We start from the raw sequence: 12142 nt of genomic DNA, 5'->3' as shown, positions 1-12142 counted from the left end.
AAAAGGATGATATGAATTAAAAGTTACTTATGTGGAATATTTTTGAATGAGTTCTTGAATAAAATTTGTGGACGACAACAACAAAAACAAAATCCTAAAAACTTTGGTCTTAATCTGTAATATAATGGGGTACATTTAAGGTGAGGAGCACAAGGGCAGACAACTTGATCTAGATGGCTAAGAAGGCAGAGGGTAAGAGTATGTGCTTGGGGTCAGGCAGGAGTAACAGCAAAGAGACAGTGACAAGAGAGCTGAGGGTGTCAGGCCCAGCCCTTGTTGAGAAAATGAAACATACAAAGGTGTGGAGGAAATGAGAATTGAAATGTAGGCGCTCCTGTGGCTTTGGTCTGTGCAGATGTGGTTAGCAAGGGAAATGAAAGGGGCTGAGCGACTGGCAGCCTAGCTTTGAGGGAGAAAGACAACTTGTGAGGTTGTTGGAGGCCTGTCGCTGGCCAGGAGTCCCATACTAGTGTGGTGTAGGGTGAGGGGCTATACTTTGCGGAAAGTCAAGGGCAGTGGGCAGGATCATATCCTCAGGGTCCTATTTCCTTCTGCCAAGACTCTGCTCTTTCTTCTGATCTGAGTGTCCCCTTCAGCACCCTAGGGTTTCTGACAGGCCCTGAGAAAGCCTGCCTGAAACTCTGTTCCTTGGCTACCTGCTGCTTCCTGCTCTGTTGCCTGAGTGGCAGAATGACCACGTTCTGCCTCAAGGCACGTTTTGTTCTGTGCCTTGCATCACATCAGCAACTTTTCCCTAGCCACAGTGCTCCATCTCTTTTTCTGTCCACATGAGGTTTTTCAAGTGACAGATCAGAATCAGACCCTAGGGTTTCCTAGAAATGCCAGCCCTTTGTATGGATGTCCTGAAGCAGGAATAATGGAGGGGCTGCTCACTTGGCTTTGCATTCTGGGGAAAGTCTTGAGCAGACTGATCTGAATGGCAGACCCAGGTGTCAGCCTACAAGACACTTCAGTGAAGAAATGACTGTATAGAGGTGTGAACAGACCAAAGGAACAATCAAGAGGGTGGCAAGGCATCACCCAGAGGCTGGCAACTGTGGAAACTCTTACCCCAAACCTGGAAGGGTTCAGTAATCCTATCATGGGAACTTAGGAGGAGGCAGTGCTGCTTAGTGGGATGGGGACCTAAGAGGGAGCAGTGGGAAACCTGTCAAGCCCTCTGCTCTCCTCTTCACATCTCCTCATTGTTCCGGCCAACCCAAGTGGAAGGTGGCAAGGAGGCTTGGAGGCACAGCCTAGAGGGGTCATCCTCCTGAGACATAGGACAGGGGCTGGAGGTCTGAGTGGGGAGTTATCTGCAGATGTACATGAAAGATTGTCGCTCAGGTGGAGTGCCTGTGGCCTTGGCAGTCTCTTTCCTGGATGAGCACTGACTTAGAGGAGATTTTTTTCTGCTATCCCAGAGAAGAAAGGCATTTACAAAGCACTGTGGCCCTGATGTTAAAGGACTGGAGACAATGGCTGGGGATGCAATTCAGTGATACAGCAGTTGCCTAACATGCACAAGGTCTGGTTTGATCACCAGCGATGAAAAAAAAAAAAAAACACAAAACTAAAACAGAAACCCAAACCAGAGTCTGGCAGCCACATGGTACTCCTGGGTAGTTATACCAACATCTATAGAGACTGAGCCCTGAGGGGTGGACCTGTGCCACGGGCCAGAGCAGGGCACTGGAGGGAGGGACTGTGACAGGGTGTTTGAGAAGTTCCAGTATCTTGTGTATATAGTTAAATTTACAAGGTAAAATCAGCAGGGGCCAAAAGTCAGACCAGTCATTCTGAAAAATCAGTTGACTTAAGCTGTAGCTAAAACCCCAAACAAATACCCAATATGCAGATAGGAAAAGCTTGGGTGTTAGTGAGACCCAGCCCTAGATGTCTTGTGCTTCATTAAGAAAAAAAAAAAAGGAAAGTACATTTTTTCTTTTTTTTGTACAATATATTCTAATTAAGATTTACCTTCACCCAGTTCCTTTCATAACTTCTCCATCTACCTAAACCTATCTTTCCTCATCCAACCCTTTCTTTCCCTCTCATTAGGAAATAAATAAGCATCTAAAAAATAACATGGAGAAACACGTCTTAAAAAACAAAAAACAAGCCGGGTGTTGGTGGCACACGCCTTTAATCCCAGCACTCGAGAGGCAGAGGCAGGCGGATCTCTGAGTTCGAGGCCAGCCTGGTCTCCGGAACGAGTGCCAGGATAGGCTCCAAAGGTACACAGAGAAACTCTGTCTGGGAAGAAAAACCAAAAACCAAAAACCAAAACCAAAACCAAAAACAAAAACAAAACCAAAAACAAAACAAAAAAACAAAAAACACCAAAAAACCCAAACTAAACACATCTTGCCTATTGGTAGTGGTGTACACCTTTGATCCTAGCACTCAGGAGGTAGAGGCAGGCAGATCTCTGTGAGTTCCAGAACTCACAGAGGAACTAGGTCTTCAGAGCTAGTTCCAGGACCCTCCAAGGCTACACAAAGAAACCCTGTCTGTCTCAAACAAACAAGGCCCCCCCCAAAAAAAGTACAAAGAAAATAAAAACAAATTAGAATAGGACAAAACAAACAGGAAAAAAGCCAAAGCAAAAGCACATGAAACACACATAGATGCAGGGATCCACACATTTGCACACACAGAAATCCCATAAAGTCATGAAATTGGAAGCCATGATATATAAATGACCTGTAAGGTTAAAAAAAAATGCCCAAAGTATTATGAGGGAAAACCCTCCAAAAATACCATTGAGTTCATTCTGTGTCAGCCATCTACTACGGGCACATGGGACCTGCCCTTAAGTGTGGTTTGTAAACCCAGGGAGATTCCATTGGAGGAAACTAATTTTTCCTTAGTGAGAGGTTATCAGTTGAAGATAGTTTTTGGATTAGGGATAGGGACTGTGTTTATTTCCCTCTCAGTCTTAGGACCCCATCTAGCTTAGACCTATGCAAACCCTGTGCAGTTTAAAAAAATAAATTTTACATAACTGTGGTCCATATGTACAATAAATGAAAAGGTGTTGTCAAAATAAAAAATCAGTATTGAACTATCAAAAAATTATTTTATGTGCATAGGTGTTTTGCTTGTATGTATGTTTGTGTACCACATGCATGCTTGGTGTGTGGGGTGGCCAGAAGAATGTGTTAGATTCTTTGGAACTGGAGTTACAAATGGTTGTGAGTCACCATATAGGCCCTGGGAACTGAACTCATGTCTTCTGGAAGAACAGCCAGTGCTCTTAATCACTGAGCCATCCTTATAGGCCACCTACTCACGAGCCATTCTGGAAGGAGTTACTGTAAGGTCCCAGGCCCTGTGTAGCAGACAAGGAGAGAAGGCTACATAGGAGTAAAGGACTTACCTTTGTAGGAGGGTCCCCAGGCACAGCCTCCTTTTAGCCTGTTTTCTGGGCTTCTGTTTCTATCACCTGGCTGCCCATGTTTAGTATTCCACCTATTCCACTCCTGGTTAACCTGAGTCTTCAGGCCTTCAATAATCTATCCAGTTAGCATGCCCTCCTGGTACACTGTCCTTGGTTTTATGGTTAGAGACAAACTAGATTTTATTGAGGCCTCTGGGCTTGGTGAGTGGGGAGGCACTGATAACATGGGAGAGGCAGCCAGTACATGTGCCTATAATAGTGAAATAAACACCATAAATAACCATTGCTTGTTCTGTTCTGTTTTGTTTGGGATGAGTCTCCCTGTGTAGCTTAGAATGGCTTTGAATTCAGGATCATCTGCTTTGACATTGTGCTTGGCTTTAAGAGACACTGCTTTTGTTTGTCTTTTTTTAAGACAAGGTCTTGCTATGTAGCCTTGGTTGGCAGGCCTGGAACTCACTATGTAGGTCAGACTAGACTTGAGCTTATGGTGATCCTCCTGCCATTGCCTCTCTTGACTGCTGGAATTATAGGCATGTGGTATCTCATTCCCCCAGTCCTTACCCCTCGTCCTACCCACCACAGATTTTACGTAATCCAGGCTGACCTCAAATTTACCATGTAGCTGAGGATGACTTTGAACTCTTGATCTCTTTCATCCACCTCCCAAGCCCTAGAATTACAGGTATATACCCCCATGCCTAGCTTCAAGGGGCACTGCTTTTTAAATTTTAGGACAAACAACCAAGAAGGGGGCCTATTAGCAGCTCACTAGTTAGGACTGTCCCACTGGCTAAGGCCCACCCAGCCTGGCATTTTGCTTTCATCGCTCCTCTGCTGAGAGTACCAAGTTCTCAGGCATCAAGGCCCACTTTCAATGCAGCCTTCTGAGTCCCTTCTTTTACATAGAGGCAGCCTTTCCTCACTGGGAACTCACATAGCACCATGCTTTGGAATTTCTCAGACTCAGACCTTGCCTGTTCGTCTACTTTGGGAGATCCTGAACACTATGGGTACAGTCCCCATTCACTCAATTAAACTTGGTGCCCAGTTCACACAAGGAGGGGGCTGGGTGAATCCAGCAACTCAACTGGAGCAGTTAACCCTGAGACACAGGAGCAGGGCCATCTGGCAGTTTTGCTTCTTACTAATTCTATGATCTCAGGCAAGTTACTTAACTCCATCCTTAAAATCAAGATAATGGAAGTTGAGAGACTCAGTGGGTGAACACATCAAAGCCTTCAGAGCTGTGTCTGGTGCCCCCTAAGCATCCAGAAAACGTTAGCTATTATTATGACAGCTATTGTTAGGAGCCAGCTGGGTGTGCTTATAAACAACGCCTTACACCCCAGCAAACTGGTACTGACACACTAGTTCAGAACAGCCACATTTTTATATGGAAGAGGATGGGCAATTGTAACACATTTTAGAGATGGAAAGGGCCTCAATGAAGTCTACGGCATTCATCCACATAGCAACAGCTAGTTTCTCTGTGTCAGCCACTGCCTCTCCTCCAACATCAAATTTACTCCACTAGTAAAGTAGGTAGGGTGCTTGCCTAGCATGCAGGACATCCTGGGATCAATCCCATGGAATAAATTGCGTGTGGTGGTACATGCTTATAATCCCAATACTTGGGAAGTACAGACAGAAGTACCAGAAATCAAGACTATCTTTGTCTGAGTTGGAGTTTGAGGCTAGCCTGAAATACAGGAGACCTTGTTTCAAAGGGGAAAAAAATTACTCCATCTTAAGAGAAGGTTAAACAAGAGATCCCACATGGTTCTCATCTTCAGCAAATTTGGCAAAGTGCTTGGATTATGAGACACTAGATACATCTTGAGGGGACACTATCATCCAGTGGCAGATCAGCATAGCACAGACTGGCCTTTTTAACTGAGGAAACGTCTGGTGTGCCACTTAGGGACTGGGCCCTAAGGCAAATTACTTATCAATATTTCATCTACAAAATGGGGCTAATGACAGTACCCACATCAGAGATGTTGTGAGAATTAAATTAGGTATCTGGGTGAAGTGTTTGGAATAGTGTCTGCCACATGGTAGCTATTATAAGGCATTGCTAGTATTAATATGCCCAGTGTAGACATACATCAGATGTAAGGTAGGTAGGTAGGTGTGTGCGTGTGTGTGTGTGTGTGTGTGTGTGTGTGTGTGTGTGTGTGGTCAGATTTGATGTTCCTCACCAAGGATTGGCTCTGCTTACATCGTGGGCGGCATCTGTCTTGTGGGGAGACTGCCACCTGCTCTTTCCCTCTGGAAGAGCTTTCCTGAGCCAGGGAATTCCCTCCCATGGCGACCAACAGCCACTCCAGGCATTCTGATGCCAGATGCTCTGCCTACAACAGCACAGTGAGAATTAAAACTTTACTTAGTGGCCCAAGCTGATCTAGGAAGTCAGGCAGTTTTAGAAATTGGGGCTACCTACTTAGAAAGGCTGGAAGTGGGAGGGGAGCATGAACATGGAGGGGCTGCTCTGGCTGAGGGTGGTGCTGCAGACAGGGGAAGGGCGGGTGCCCAGGGAGAACAGGCAGGATGCCAGGGTGTCTGCCAGCCTCCAGGACGCTCACTTTGGCTCCCCGCCCTCCAGCAGGCAGCAGGGAGCAGGAAAGCTTGTTTTGTTTAGGCGTTAACTGGGCAGGCTGTGGGAAAATAGGCAGGCTTCCTAAGCTGAAAAGGGCCTACTTCCTTCACAAAGCAGCTCATGTAGTTGACAATGCTGCCACTTCCCTACCTTGTTGTCCCTATCCCACAATTACACCTTTCTCCTTTGGTCCCTACCTGAATCTTCTCTTCCATTTGAGCCTGAGGGGCACCCTCTCCATGGAAGGGCCATATACTGGTAGAACTCTATGCTTCTCAGGCTGGGCTTTGAAAAAGCTTCTTAATGGAACCTTAGTGTTACAGATAAGGAAACCGGCTGAGGGAGAAGCAGGGACTTCCCAGGTAAGAGAGACTCTGATTGGGTTCAATCTTCTCCCATAGGAATAAAAAAATAAAATAAAATTTAAAATTTTATTTTGAGACATGATCTCTCTGTAGTCTTGGCTGTCCTGGAATTCACTATGTAAACCAGGCTGGTCTTGAACTCACAGAAATCTATCTGCCTTTGCCTTTTGAGTGCTGGAGACTAAAGGGGCAGTCCATTATGCCAACTTATTTCTATTTTAAATATGTGTCTCAGTGTTTTGTTCATACATATATCCGAGCACCACTTTTGTGCCTAGTGCCTGCAGAGACCAGAAGAGGGTGTTGGATACCCTGGAACTAGTGTTATAGACAGTTATGAGCTGCCATGTGGATGCTGGGAACTGAACCAGGGCACTTTGCAAAAACAGTCACTGCTCTTAACCATGAGCAATGTCTCTAACTGGGAGGATTCTTTTTACTTCTTCTTCTTCTTCTTCTTCTTCTTCTTCTTCTTCTTCTTCTTCTTCTTCTTCTTCTTCTTCTTCTTCTTCTTCCTCCTCCTCCTCCTCCTCCTCCTCCTCCTCCTCCTCCTCCCTCCTCTCCTCCTCCTCCTCCTCCTCCTCCTCCTCCTCCTCCTCCTCCTCCTCCTCCTCCTCCTCCTCCTCCTCCTCCTCCTCTTCTTCTTCTTCTTCTTCTTCTTCTTCTTCTTCTTCTTCTTCTTCTTCTTCTTTTTGAGACAGAGTTTCTTTGTGTAGCTTTGGAGGCTGTCCTGGAACTCGCTCTGTAGACCAGGCTGGCCTCAAACTGACAGAGATCTGCCCGCCTCTGCTTTCCGTGTGCTAGGACTAAAGGAGGGTGTACACCACCAAATTGTCCTTAACTTTTTTACATGTTTTATTTTGTGTGCAAAGCATGTATGTGGAGGTCAGAGAACAACTTGTAGGAGTTGAATTCTCTCCTACCATTTCGGTCCTGAGGATTGAACTCAGGTTGTTAGGCTTGGCAACAGACCCCTTTACCTATCAAGCTATCTTGTTAGTCTGGCCTCCTCATCTTCCTTCTTTTTTTTTTTTAACCACAGAACTAGAACAACCTGGGCAGCACAATTGGAACCACTTTGCATAAATGGTCCCATTTAATTCCACCACAGCTCTGCTGATATCCATTTTCCCCTTTTGATAGAAAAGAAACCATTAGAAAAATAGCTTTAACACTGTCAAGAACCCAGAGTAAGGTAGAATAGGGAGCATTCGATCTCACTCAAGGGTTTTGCTCGATCCCTGAACTATCATGCTCCCACCAACCTGACTGTTCTACTCCTTGATACCTGGTTTTCAGAGCTGTAATCACAGTGCAGCTCCCGGTGGTAGCTCCCATTGGCACCTCACATAGACAGTCACTCAGCTTTCTCTGCTGCATCCCAGATAGGCAGTCATTGGCTTGCATGCCCACTCAGCCCTTTATATTTCATTTAGCCAGCACAGCAGTCCCCCTAAGAGGGAGACAGGAAAAAAAAACTGTTATTATCATTCTACAGAAACAGAAACCAAGGTTGAAGTGACATGCCTGGAAGCAAGTACCTGGCAAAGATAAGGTTAGAACTTTAGTTTCATGTCTCCTGACGTTAAAATTGTGTCTGTCAGCTCCAGCCATAGCCCTGGTATTAATACTCCTGTCCTTATCCTCTAAGCTGTACTACTCATGGGCAGGAGCCCCTAATGACCAGATAATTTCTTCTCCCATTACCTGCACCTTAAGGACTTGCCTCTGGGTTTAGATCTCTGTTACCATCTGATAGGACTGGGCTTCTGACTTTCCTGGTCTTGCATGTCCCAATCACTGTTGTGATCTTTGGTCATGCATGGTGATTGAGAGAATCTTGGGACAGAGTCTTGGGCTCAACCCACAGACTTACTTGCAACTAAGACCAGAGTAAAGACCTTCTTGAGGAACAGTTGATGGAATCTAAGGCTTGGTTCTGCTACCACTTCACTGTGTGTTGTAGGGAAAGCCCTTGCCCTGTTCTGGTGGTTGGACTGGGATTCTGTCTTGAGAAGACAGGTATACTCCCCAGGCTGACCCGAGGGCTGTGGTGAGGGAGTCCACTCAAGGAAGAACAAAGAAGGACAGCAGAAGTAAGGAAAGGTGACCAGGGTAGTAAGGAAGTGAATGATGGTAGGATCTTCAAGTCCAATCATCTTCAGCAGCATCCTCAATTGGGTGTGGTGGGGCCCAGGTGGGGAATGACCAGAATCTGGATGTGCTAACAGTGCCAGGTAGGTGGGAGGATAATGGCAGAGAAGAAAAGAAGTAGACAGGGTTGTGTGTGTGTGTGTACGTGTGTGTCCCTCAGTGCCGCATGGGCAGGTGGATGAGAGGCATCTATTGTAGTCACGAAAGGGCTTCCATATACTTTGCTTCCAGGAACTATGTAAAATATCTGCAGAACTGGCCTTCCAGTTCCCACTTACATTCCTACACCAGGCTAGCTTTTAATCTTGGCTGACTTTCAATCACCCTCTGGTAGGTGCTTACTATAGCTTTAGAGTCAGAGGGAGCCAGAGACTACGGCTGGCTCTCCTTTATCAGCTCTGTGACCCTGGATAGTTCATTTCATGTTTGAGCCTCGGTCTGTGAAAATGGGGTCATAGGTACTATGAGGGGATGTTGTCAGAGTGGAAACAATGTACAAAGCATGCCCATTTCAATGTCTGAAGCATGGAGGCACAATAAATGCCAGCTGTTAATTTCTTTTCAGAGTAAGAGTTCCACATATGGTCCCTTTGATGGAAAAGAGCCAGTCCCTGCATGTACAGCCCCTGGGATGGAACTATCCCTCCCCTTCTCCCTCCATTGATTGGTCTGCCTGGAAAATCTTCCTGAGATCTGCAGAGATCTGTATTAGTTGTCTCTTAGGCACAGAGCATGGTGCTCTTCAGATTTCCCTTCAGCAATCTCAAGAGATCTTACTAGTAGCACTGTGCTTACATTACAGAAGCAAAACTCTTCAACTCCCCATACTTGTTGGAAGAGGTATATGTAAGTCAGGCTTCCAATGATCAAAGAAATCCCTTGCTCCATCCTGTATTTTATGCTCCATTCCTGTTTTATTCATTTGTTAACTTTTTGGTTTTGTGACATAATACCTGACAGCAGAGACTTAAAAGAAGGGTTTATTTTGGCTTATGGCTTAAAGGGATACAGACTGTCATGGAAGTCATGTCAGAGGGAACAGGAGGCAGCTGGTTACATTGTACCTGTAGTCAGGAAACAGAGATTAAAGCTGGCACTCAGCCTGCTACTTCCTTCCCCACTTTTCATTCACCCCGGGAACCCCAATCCATGGGTATGCTGTTCACAGTCAGGGTGGATCTTTCCTCTTCAGTTTAACCTCTCTGGAAACAACCTTAACAGACATGCCTAGAGGTGTCTCCTAGGTGATTCCAAATCCAGTCAAGCTGATAATAAAGACTGACTCATAACACTGGGAGAAATCTTCCAATTCCTTTCAATATTCTTCATAGAGGACAATGCCTAATAGAAGGATTGGGATTCTGGTTCCAAACCCATCACCTAAGGGCAAGTCACTAATCTCCTTTGGGTCTTCGGGTCCTTATCTGTACAAAAGAAGAAAATAATATGCCATAGGGTTACTGTAAATGTTCGTTTGAAGAAACCATAAGAAAGTTTAGAATTTGGCCAGGCCTGGTGGCACACACCTTTAATCCTATCATTCTGGCAGCAGAGGCAGAGGCAGAAGCAGGCAGATCTCTGTGAGTTTGAAGCCAGCCTGGTCAATAAAGCTAGTTCCAGGACAGCTAGGGCTGTTACAGAGAGAAACCTTGTCTCAAAACAAAAACAAAAACAAATAAACAAACAAACAAACAACAAAAACCACCCCCAAAACCAAAAAAACCCCAAAACTAAAAAGCCTTTAGGATTTGAAAAAGGCATGTTGCAAACTAAATTTTTTAAAAACAGGTTTATTGGCTGGGTGGTGGTGGTCCATGCCTTTGATCCCAGCACTCGGAAGGTGGATCTCTGTGAGTTCGAGGCCAGCCTGGTCTACAGAGAGAGTTCCAGGACAGGCTTCAAAGCTACAGAGAAACCCTGTCTCAAAAACCCAAAAGAAAAAAAAAGGATTTATCATTTTATGTGTATGAGTGTTTTGGTTGCATGCGTGTGTATATCACATATTTGCCTGGTACCTGTAGAGGTCTGAAGAGGGCATCAGATTCCCTTGGAACACGAGTCACAGATGGTTGTGAACCACCATGTGGTGTGCAGGGAATCGAACCCTGGCCCTCTGCAAAAGCAACAAGAGCTCTTAGCTGCTGAGCCTACTCTCTAGCCCACTTTCTTTTTCTTTCTGTTACATTTATTTATTTATTTATTTATTTAAGACAGGGTCTCTGCAGATTAATTGGGCTGTCTCAACTCATGATCTTTCTGCTTCATCCTCCCAAGTGCTGAGATTGCATTAATTAGATGTTTGAAACCATGCATAGCATCATTTACTTTATGCTACAGATAAGCTCCAACATCCACTGAATGCACGGTAAATCAGCGGTGTAGGCTAGATCCCAAATCTTCCAACATCCAGCAGCTTTGTATCCATGGAAGTGAAGGAAGGTAACCTCTGAGCCAGAGCAGCTGCACCTAGCACTAGAATGTAGCAGACCTTGGTTAGGCACCTGCTGTGTGCAGCACACTGCATCTGGGCAAGTGCTGTTACTCTTCCCCTTTAGTCTGGAACTTTATGTGGGTGATTCTGCCTTGCTCACTTCCACATCCCAGTGTTTGGTGTGGGCTCCACATAAAGTAGGGTAGCAGCAAATATTTTATCAATGAATGAATCAATGAACATTGATTTATTCGACATTGACCATGTGCCAGGTCTGTAATAGGACTCATTCTAATTAGTACAAGTCTGTAAAGATAGTTTATACCTCCATTTTGTATGCCAGGAAACAAAAGCTGGAGGAGTACAAGGCTCGGTGGTGAGACTGAGAACAGGCCCATCTCCCTACCTTTACTAGTTGCCCCACTGTGGTGTTGAGTACTCTGGGTCCCCACGTACTGTTCCCTTGCCTCAGGCCTTCCCTGATCTGATTAAGGACTCAGGTGGCAAATGGCTTAAAAAAAAAGAAAGAAAGAAAAAGAAGAAGAGATTTTCTAGTTTATACACAGCTCTAGAGCTCTGATTCTGTTACTTCCACACACAAGAATGTGGGTTAACTCAAGGTAAAACTACTGGTTCCAAGCGCCACTTTTCCATCTTTTGGCCACAGAGCCAGTAGGTTATCTGGCAAGTCCCCCTGGTCTAGTCAGGTCTCAAGGACCTTCCTTTTTTTTTTTTTTTTCTTCCCTGAACTGTGTTTCTTAGAACAGCTATCCGGACTGCAAGTTCTGTAATAAGTGTGTGTGTGCGTGTGCGTGTGCGTGTGCGTGTGTGTGTGTGTGTGTGTGTGATCCAGCTTAAAGCAAGTGCTGAGAATGAGCAAGGTTTTTCTACTATCCTAAGGGAGCCTGATGCCCACACCTTGGGTGGTCTGGGTAGAGTAGGATGGTGCCTGAAGGGAACCCTACTGAGAATGAGCATTGTCAGTTAGGTGAAGCTGAATTCATCCAGCCAGTTCAGGACGAAGTGGGTTGACCTAGAAGTCCTCATTTCAGACAAGGGCTTCCGTCAAAAGATTCCTCCATGGCCTTGCTGTCTCCCTATGGTTCTTATTCTTCACCTATTCCCTTTCCTTTCTTTCCTCTTTCGTGTTGGTCATGAACCCAGGACCTCTATACTCTAACGCCGAG

The sequence above is a fragment of the Cricetulus griseus genome, chromosome 3, assembly GCF_003668045.3.
Source record: "Cricetulus griseus strain 17A/GY chromosome 3, alternate assembly CriGri-PICRH-1.0, whole genome shotgun sequence".
NCBI lineage: Eukaryota > Metazoa > Chordata > Mammalia > Rodentia > Cricetidae > Cricetulus > Cricetulus griseus.
Note: the sequence above shows the minus strand (reverse complement) of the source record.